Source organism: Colossoma macropomum, unplaced genomic scaffold (genome assembly GCF_904425465.1).
Source record: "Colossoma macropomum unplaced genomic scaffold, Colossoma_macropomum, whole genome shotgun sequence".
Classification (NCBI taxonomy): Eukaryota; Metazoa; Chordata; class Actinopteri; order Characiformes; family Serrasalmidae; genus Colossoma; species Colossoma macropomum.
Window position 1 is genome coordinate 15,469,561 of NW_023494807.1, and position 8,599 is coordinate 15,478,159.

General features: G+C 47.0%; 9 non-coding genes across 9 annotated transcripts; all 9 read right to left on the bottom strand.

The window, feature by feature from the left end:
- Positions 1–435: 435 nt before the first annotated feature.
- trnad-guc lies at positions 436–507 on the bottom strand. The gene has a single exon. It is a non-coding gene; the product is annotated as a tRNA-Asp (tRNA).
- Positions 508–741: 234 nt separating this feature from the next.
- trnav-aac lies at positions 742–814 on the bottom strand. Its single transcript has one exon. It is a non-coding gene; the product is annotated as a tRNA-Val (tRNA).
- A 106-nt stretch (positions 815–920) lies between these two features.
- On the bottom strand, positions 921–993 carry trnav-cac. Its single transcript has one exon. It is a non-coding gene; the product is annotated as a tRNA-Val (tRNA).
- A 1,918-nt stretch (positions 994–2,911) lies between these two features.
- On the bottom strand, positions 2,912–2,983 carry trnad-guc. The gene has a single exon. It is a non-coding gene; the product is annotated as a tRNA-Asp (tRNA).
- Positions 2,984–3,217: 234 nt separating this feature from the next.
- Positions 3,218–3,290, bottom strand: trnav-aac. Its single transcript has one exon. It is a non-coding gene; the product is annotated as a tRNA-Val (tRNA).
- Positions 3,291–3,396: 106 nt separating this feature from the next.
- Positions 3,397–3,469, bottom strand: trnav-cac. Its single transcript has one exon. It is a non-coding gene; the product is annotated as a tRNA-Val (tRNA).
- Positions 3,470–5,388: 1,919 nt separating this feature from the next.
- trnad-guc lies at positions 5,389–5,460 on the bottom strand. The gene has a single exon. It is a non-coding gene; the product is annotated as a tRNA-Asp (tRNA).
- A 234-nt stretch (positions 5,461–5,694) lies between these two features.
- trnav-aac lies at positions 5,695–5,767 on the bottom strand. Its single transcript has one exon. It is a non-coding gene; the product is annotated as a tRNA-Val (tRNA).
- A 106-nt stretch (positions 5,768–5,873) lies between these two features.
- trnav-cac lies at positions 5,874–5,946 on the bottom strand. The gene has a single exon. It is a non-coding gene; the product is annotated as a tRNA-Val (tRNA).
- Between the last annotated feature and the right edge of the window lie 2,653 nt (positions 5,947–8,599).

The following is an 8,599-nucleotide window of genomic DNA, read 5'->3' on the forward strand; positions in this document are numbered from 1 at the left end:
TCTCCAGCGCATGGCATCAGGAAAGCCACTACAAGGCTCTGGTCGATCGCTTTACAAATGCCTCCACTTTGAGTGATTGCGAAGAGTTAATAACATAGCATGACGCATTCACTACCCTTTTTCAGCGTTTTGGAGAGGCCAGCAATTATAAAAAGACACGGTAGGAACATGGCACAGTCCCTAATGGGCAAAAGTGAAGAAGCTGTGACACATCCAGCAACATTTCAGACCCGAACACACTGGCGTTTGAGCAGTTTGGACAGGAGCGTTTCCAACAGTCTGTTCAAATGGGCATGCTGACCTGTCGCACCACTTGAAGCTGGCTGAAGCTTTTCCTTTGAGCGGAGAGCGTCAGAACGTCGATCAGCTCACCGCTTTCAGGAAACTTTTGACGCCTTCCTCAGCTGGGTGAGCGCTTCGAGAAAAGGGCAAAGCCTCCCCGTCGGGGAATCGAACCCCGGTCTTCCGCGTGACAGGCGGAGATACTGTCCACTATACTAACGAGGACGACGGTGTTGCTGGGTATGTCCAGTGAGAAAATGAAACCGAGCAAAGGAACAATGCACCTGCCTCGCCGCTCCTGCTCCTGTACATTACGTCATGCAAGGCGGCATAAGGCTCTCCTTGCCCACTTCAGAAGCGTCTCCAGCTTGGCTAGTTACGTTGTGTGGGTGCTCCCCCCCGAACAACGGCACTTCTCGTAAGATAATTCCGTGACATGAGCGAAAAAGAGGCGCAGCATGTTTCTGCCCGGTTTCGAACCGGGGACCTTTCGCGTGTTAGGCGAACGTGATGACCACTACACTACAGAAACACCCAGCAGCAAGCTCAGGGAATCGCGGCGGCCGTGACGCTCAGGTGCACGTCATGCTTACACAAAGGGGTTGGCGGATATTAAAAGCGTCCCAAAAGGTGCTGTTTGTTTCTGCCCGGTTTCGAACCGGGGACCTTTCGCGTGTGAGGCGAACGTGATAACCACTACACTACAGAAACCATGCCGCTCTTGCCTTTCCCCCTCCCCCAGCTTGACAACGAACGGAAGGCTGCCACTTGGAGCACCCGGATGCCACTGGGAATGCCCAATGGAAGTGCCTTCATATCCCCCGCAATTCCAGCTTTACGCCAAGACGGGTCTGCCGACCCCAAACACGTGTTGGCTGATGGCCTACATTTGGGGAAAGGATAAAATTGCCTAGCTATGCTTTTTAGCTGAACTATGCTTTTAGACTTCTGTGAATTTGCTTGTGCGTGTTTTCGGCTGTGTGTTATGGCTTTCCTTGGGTTTACAGGCAATTGTGCTCACGGCAGACGTCTGCAGCACAGCATGGCTAGGCAAAGCAGCCTACACGTAGTTATTGCTCACGCCAGTCGTTACAGTGCTGTTCTACCACAAATGCAAACCTACGTTTGATGAGATTGTGTTACGAGTGAGCATGTATTTTATTTCTGTGTGTGTGTGTGTGTCTCTCTCTCTCTCTCTCAATCTGTCCCTTCACAGGTGTACCTGCTTTTGCCATCAGTCATGTTTAGGGCATGTGACCAACCAGAGGCCTGGCCGGTGTAATTGGGGCGGAGCTTAAATCTTACAAGAAGGCCTTCAAGATGGCTCAATGGAGAGAGGACCGCTACAACATGTGATGTGATGTGTTTTAACTTGTTTATGGTTTTTGAATTTCTTACGTTAAGAGTGTGCTTTTGCTTTAGGTGTTTTACCACTATTTTCTTTAACTTAGTTTACAAGACCTTGTCTCTTGTGTTAGAGAAGTGCTTGAGTTTTAGACTTTTACCTGTATGGTTTTAACTTTTTACTGCTTCGTATCTACATTCCTTTCGTATTGTAGTTGTACAATTCTACGATTACAAACTGTAATCCATCTGTTTCTCTGCATAATTTGTTAGCCCCCTTTCGCTCTGTTCTTCAATGGTCAGGACCACCACAGAGCGGGTGGTCACTGGGTAGTGGATCGTTCTCAGCACAGCACTGGTCAAAGAGCGCTGCTCACAGGACGCTGTTGCCTGGACAGAGCCGTATCTAGTTAGTGTTACGTATTTAGTTGGCATTATTTATGCTAAAAGTAGCAGTCAGGGTTTCAACGCGTTTCAACGTTTCTGAGGGGCTGCGACAAATGGAGCAAACGGTACAAACGCTGCAGACCCTCTAAAGGGCAAAAGCGAGCGAGCGGCCAATACATCCAGCGGTGTATGAGACCCAAAAACACCGGCGTTTGAGCAAGGTCGGGGCCATGCTCAGAGACTGAAATGTGCAATCTGGACAAGGCTGTTATAAACACTGGGCCCAAAGCTTCACTGGTCCCGCCAAATGACCTATCCCACCACTTGCCCCGCGCTCACGTTTTCCTACACGAGGCGAGACACGGAGATAGTGTCCACAATACTAGGGAGGATCATGTCGCTGCAGGGCATGTGCAGTGACAAAATGGAATCGGACAAAGCAGCAATGCAGTGTTTCGCCGCTTCTCCAGCGCATGGCATCAGGAAAGCCACTACAAGGCTCTGGTCGATCGCTTTACAAATGCCTCCACTTTGAGTGATTGCGAAGAGTTAATAACATAGCATGACGCATTCACTACCCTTTTTCAGCGTTTTGGAGAGGCCAGCAATTATAAAAAGACACGGTAGGAACATGGCACAGTCCCTAATGGGCAAAAGTGAAGAAGCTGTGACACATCCAGCAACATTTCAGACCCGAACACACTGGCGTTTGAGCAGTTTGGACAGGAGCGTTTCCAACAGTCTGTTCAAATGGGCATGCTGACCTGTCGCACCACTTGAAGCTGGCTGAAGCTTTTCCTTTGAGCGGAGAGCGTCAGAACGTCGATCAGCTCACCGCTTTCAGGAAACTTTTGACGCCTTCCTCAGCTGGGTGAGCGCTTCGAGAAAAGGGCAAAGCCTCCCCGTCGGGGAATCGAACCCCGGTCTTCCGCGTGACAGGCGGAGATACTGTCCACTATACTAACGAGGACGACGGTGTTGCTGGGTATGTCCAGTGAGAAAATGAAACCGAGCAAAGGAACAATGCACCTGCCTCGCCGCTCCTGCTCCTGTACATTACGTCATGCAAGGCGGCATAAGGCTCTCCTTGCCCACTTCAGAAGCGTCTCCAGCTTGGCTAGTTACGTTGTGTGGGTGCTCCCCCCCGAACAACGGCACTTCTCGTAAGATAATTCCGTGACATGAGCGAAAAAGAGGCGCAGCATGTTTCTGCCCGGTTTCGAACCGGGGACCTTTCGCGTGTTAGGCGAACGTGATGACCACTACACTACAGAAACACCCAGCAGCAAGCTCAGGGAATCGCGGCGGCCGTGACGCTCAGGTGCACGTCATGCTTACACAAAGGGGTTGGCGGATATTAAAAGCGTCCCAAAAGGTGCTGTTTGTTTCTGCCCGGTTTCGAACCGGGGACCTTTCGCGTGTGAGGCGAACGTGATAACCACTACACTACAGAAACCATGCCGCTCTTGCCTTTCCCCCTCCCCCCAGCTTGACAACGAACGGAAGGCTGCCACTTGGAGCACCCGGATGCCACTGGGAATGCCCAATGGAAGTGCCTTCATATCCCCCGCAATTCCAGCTTTACGCCAAGACGGGTCTGCCGACCCCAAACACGTGTTGGCTGATGGCCTACATTTGGGGAAAGGATAAAATTGCCTAGCTATGCTTTTTAGCTGAACTATGCTTTTAGACTTCTGTGAATTTGCTTGTGCGTGTTTTCGGCTGTGTGTTATGGCTTTCCTTGGGTTTACAGGCAATTGTGCTTACGGCAGACGTCTGCAGCACAGCATGGCTAGGCAAAGCAGCCTACACGTAGTTATTGCTCACGCCAGTCGTTACAGTGCTGTTCTACCACAAATGCAAACCTACGTTTGATGAGATTGTGTTACGAGTGAGCATGTATTTTATTTCTGTGTGTGTGTGTGTGTCTCTCTCTCTCTCTCTCAATCTGTCCCTTCACAGGTGTACCTGCTTTTGCCATCAGTCATGTTTAGGGCATGTGACCAACCAGAGGCCTGGCCGGTGTAATTGGGGCGGAGCTTAAATCTTACAAGAAGGCCTTCAAGATGGCTCAATGGAGAGAGGACCGCTACAACATGTGATGTGATGTGTTTTAACTTGTTTATGGTTTTTGAATTTCTTACGTTAAGAGTGTGCTTTTGCTTTAGGTGTTTTACCACTATTTTCTTTAACTTAGTTTACAAGACCTTGTCTCTTGTGTTAGAGAAGTGCTTGAGTTTTAGACTTTTACCTGTATGGTTTTAACTTTTTACTGCTTCGTATCTACATTCCTTTCGTATTGTAGTTGTACAATTCTACGATTACAAACTGTAATCCATCTGTTTCTCTGCATAATTTGTTAGCCCCCTTTCGCTCTGTTCTTCAATGGTCAGGACCACCACAGAGCGGGTGGTCACTGGGTAGTGGATCGTTCTCAGCACAGCACTGGTCAAAGAGCGCTGCTCACAGGACGCTGTTGCCTGGACAGAGCCGTATCTAGTTAGTGTTACGTATTTAGTTGGCATTATTTATGCTAAAAGTAGCAGTCAGGGTTTCAACGCGTTTCAACGTTTCTGAGGGGCTGCGACAAATGGAGCAAACGGTACAAACGCTGCAGACCCTCTAAAGGGCAAAAGCGAGCGAGCGGCCAATACATCCAGCGGTGTATGAGACCCAAAAACACCGGCGTTTGAGCAAGGTCGGGGCCATGCTCAGAGACTGAAATGTGCAATCTGGACAAGGCTGTTATAAACACTGGGCCCAAAGCTTCACTGGTCCCGCCAAATGACCTATCCCACCACTTGCCCCGCGCTCACGTTTTCCTACACGAGGCGAGACACGGAGATAGTGTCCACAATACTAGGGAGGATCATGTCGCTGCAGGGCATGTGCAGTGACAAAATGGAATCGGACAAAGCAGCAATGCAGTGTTTCGCCGCTTCTCCAGCGCATGGCATCAGGAAAGCCACTACAAGGCTCTGGTCGATCGCTTTACAAATGCCTCCACTTTGAGTGATTGCGAAGAGTTAATAACATAGCATGACGCATTCACTACCCTTTTTCAGCGTTTTGGAGAGGCCAGCAATTATAAAAAGACACGGTAGGAACATGGCACAGTCCCTAATGGGCAAAAGTGAAGAAGCTGTGACACATCCAGCAACATTTCAGACCCGAACACACTGGCGTTTGAGCAGTTTGGACAGGAGCGTTTCCAACAGTCTGTTCAAATGGGCATGCTGACCTGTCGCACCACTTGAAGCTGGCTGAAGCTTTTCCTTTGAGCGGAGAGCGTCAGAACGTCGATCAGCTCACCGCTTTCAGGAAACTTTTGACGCCTTCCTCAGCTGGGTGAGCGCTTCGAGAAAAGGGCAAAGCCTCCCCGTCGGGGAATCGAACCCCGGTCTTCCGCGTGACAGGCGGAGATACTGTCCACTATACTAACGAGGACGACGGTGTTGCTGGGTATGTCCAGTGAGAAAATGAAACCGAGCAAAGGAACAATGCACCTGCCTCGCCGCTCCTGCTCCTGTACATTACGTCATGCAAGGCGGCATAAGGCTCTCCTTGCCCACTTCAGAAGCGTCTCCAGCTTGGCTAGTTACGTTGTGTGGGTGCTCCCCCCCGAACAACGGCACTTCTCGTAAGATAATTCCGTGACATGAGCGAAAAAGAGGCGCAGCATGTTTCTGCCCGGTTTCGAACCGGGGACCTTTCGCGTGTTAGGCGAACGTGATGACCACTACACTACAGAAACACCCAGCAGCAAGCTCAGGGAATCGCGGCGGCCGTGACGCTCAGGTGCACGTCATGCTTACACAAAGGGGTTGGCGGATATTAAAAGCGTCCCAAAAGGTGCTGTTTGTTTCTGCCCGGTTTCGAACCGGGGACCTTTCGCGTGTGAGGCGAACGTGATAACCACTACACTACAGAAACCATGCCGCTCTTGCCTTTCCCCCTCCCCCCAGCTTGACAACGAACGGAAGGCTGCCACTTGGAGCACCCGGATGCCACTGGGAATGCCCAATGGAAGTGCCTTCATATCCCCCGCAATTCCAGCTTTACGCCAAGACGGGTCTGCCGACCCCAAACACGTGTTGGCTGATGGCCTACATTTGGGGAAAGGATAAAATTGCCTAGCTATGCTTTTTAGCTGAACTATGCTTTTAGACTTCTGTGAATTTGCTTGTGCGTGTTTTCGGCTGTGTGTTATGGCTTTCCTTGGGTTTACAGGCAATTGTGCTTACGGCAGACGTCTGCAGCACAGCATGGCTAGGCAAAGCAGCCTACACGTAGTTATTGCTCACGCCAGTCGTTACAGTGCTGTTCTACCACAAATGCAAACCTACGTTTGATGAGATTGTGTTACGAGTGAGCATGTATTTTATTTCTGTGTGTGTGTGTGTGTCTCTCTCTCTCTCTCTCAATCTGTCCCTTCACAGGTGTACCTGCTTTTGCCATCAGTCATGTTTAGGGCATGTGACCAACCAGAGGCCTGGCCGGTGTAATTGGGGCGGAGCTTAAATCTTACAAGAAGGCCTTCAAGATGGCTCAATGGAGAGAGGACCGCTACAACATGTGATGTGATGTGTTTTAACTTGTTTATGGTTTTTGAATTTCTTACATTAAGAGTGTGCTTTTGCTTTAGGTGTTTTACCACTATTTTCTTTAACTTAATTTACAAGACCTTGTCTCTTGTGTTAGAGAAGTGCTTGAGTTTTAGACTTTTACTTGTATGGTTTTAACTTTTTACTGCTTTGTATCTACATTCCTTTCGTATTGTAGTTGTACAATTCTACGATTACAAACTGTAATCCATCTGTTTCTCTGCATAATTTGTTAGCCCCCTTTCGCTCTGTTCTTCAATGGTCAGGACCACCACAGAGCGGGTGGTCACTGGGTAGTGGATCGTTCTCCTGTGTCAGTCTAACTTTGTTTAAAGTGATGTTGATCTAAGAATGCTTAAATATGGTTCCCACATTTGAACATAGGACTATTCATTCCTCAACATTTGATCTATTCCTAGTATCTGTCACCTGTTAAGTTTTGCTTTTGTTTTTGATATTCCTTAAAGCCATAAATGTGCCACACGTCATTATTGGACTATTGATATGTGTCCACAATGATGTACAGTCATTTACTTGGGCTAGGCCACACAATATGTGATTGGCAGTGTATTCACCTGTAATTTTTTTTTAGATAATATTTCATAGATATAGTTTGGGTACCTTCAGCCAAATTATTTTGTTGATTTTTAAGTGAAAAGATGCAAACACAACTTTGCAGCAAGCAGCAAACTATTTAAAAAAAAAGTATTAATTTGACTTACCTTATTTTTTATGTTACCTTATAACTTTATAACTGTTATTTTACAGTTTCATACAAACGTTTTACAGTTTGCAGTTCATACAAAGGGAAGAATCTAATGTTGAACATGGTGAAAACATAGAAAAGAAGACAGTCACCTCATGTGAGGACATTCGTTTTGTCAGAAAATATTTAAGCAAATGATGCAGGACCCCCAAAATTCAATTTTGTCCCTGCATTCCTATGAGAGGTCTGGCACCTCTCTGGCCCCTCCCCACCCCCAATTTGAAAAATAATCCAGCCAACAGCATCCTGTGGGCAGCATTCTGTGACCAATGATGAAGGACTAACGCAAACTGCAGCAACAGATGAGTTATTGTCTCTGACTTTACATCTGAGTGGACACAGTGTTTGAGAACTGCACATCACTGCTGTGTCTCATACCAGCGCAACATATACTAACACTCCTCCACTATACACTGTATAAATTGTCAGTGTCTACACTGTATAAATTAAATAAAATAAAGACAATTATTAAGCAGTTCCAAGCTTTTGAATGCTAGTGTGTGGTATATCATTGTAACTATATACAGTTCACTTGCGATTTGAGTCCACTCGTTCTTATAAACTGACAGAGTGTTAGTGTCAGGCTGGTTTGGCCATTGCCGATTGTGCCAAGGAATCAAATATAATATAGTAAATGTAAGTAATACAGTAACTTAATTTTTGTCACATTTGCTTTTACAGCAAGTTTAATATCCTGATGTCCTCATTACTGCACACATGATGGGTGCATCAGTGTTTAATGATGTTTAACTGTCTAAATATGTGACACCCCTATGATAATGTGAACATGAGGAAAGTGCATTACATCTAAAAAAAAACTGGACGGACAAGTTCTCACAGCCTTGTCAGGAGAATTGTGATACCTGCTGTTCCTTGAAATGTTACCATTTCACTTGTGACTGCTAGTGACCCAGTAGCTAGGCAACCTAAAGTATATGCTTCACATTCTCCTTTCTGACGGTTTATAAGAACGTTTCAGGACGAATGGACCAATAGAAATAGAAACAGAAAATGTCTTATAGTGTATCTCATACCTTAGCTCACATGAATATATTAAACAAGAATGTTTTTCCTCCTCCTGAAATGTTTTGGAGATGCAAGTTCTGGCAGCAGCGATTTACTTTCAGTTCTTCCTCACCTCAGTATAACTTTCTGTGCTATTTGTAATCACTGTGGCTTCAGTTAAAGGGGAATTCCATGATTTTTCTTTAAATTT